The sequence below is a fragment of the Cibotium barometz genome, chromosome 10 (genome assembly GCF_041138505.1).
Source record: "Cibotium barometz isolate CiBa-2024 chromosome 10, ASM4113850v1, whole genome shotgun sequence".
NCBI classification, from domain to species: domain Eukaryota; kingdom Viridiplantae; phylum Streptophyta; class Polypodiopsida; order Cyatheales; family Cibotiaceae; genus Cibotium; species Cibotium barometz.
The window spans coordinates 9,766,601-9,767,381 of record NC_141055.1 but is presented as its reverse complement, the minus strand read 5'-3'; positions in this window follow the sequence as shown (position 1 = coordinate 9,767,381).

Genomic DNA, 781 nt, shown 5'->3' with positions numbered 1-781 from the left:
GTAGTAGTGGTATCCTTTTGGTATACTTTATAGGTACTCGTGTGTGTAGCATGGCAGAGTCCTTGGCTGCTAGAGTCACTCTTTAATGCTTTTTCAAAGCATTCAACAATGGAAACACCATGTGGCATGCAAGGAAGTGGACATGTGCACTGTGCAATCACTCTCTTAGAAAGAGTTGCATCCATTAAACTAAATGACAACACCAAGCCTTCACATCAAAGCTAATACAAGATTAGCATATTGATAATAAACTAACTACCCCCTTTTACACACATCATCTCATCCGTGTAAAAATTTAACGTAATGGGATTTTTCCAAGCCTATCCATCATAGCAAGAAGCCAAGAACTAAGCCTATAATGAATGTCATGTTGCCTTCTAAGTAAGCGTGTGTGTGTGTGCACGCGCACGCGTGCAACTACATCATCATAGGCTATCACAAAGGAAGTTTAGCAAGATCAAATTCATTAACGCTTTATAAATAAGGAAACAAATAGAGAAAAAATAGTATCTTTCTCTCCCTCTTTCAATGGGATGGGTAGGATGGATGCTCATGAATATGATGGTGGGGAGTAGAGGAAGCATGGATGATGGATTGCTTCAAGGCGGGTGACAAGGATCCATAGCAAAGAAGAGAGAATCACTTTCAATCTTGGGAATAGGAAGAAAGGACACAAGGTGAAGAGAATGAAGAACAAGACACAAGGTGAAGAGAATGAAGAACCTTCAATCTATTTCCTTCAAATCATACACCAAGTACATCACATATAGCACCATGTGCT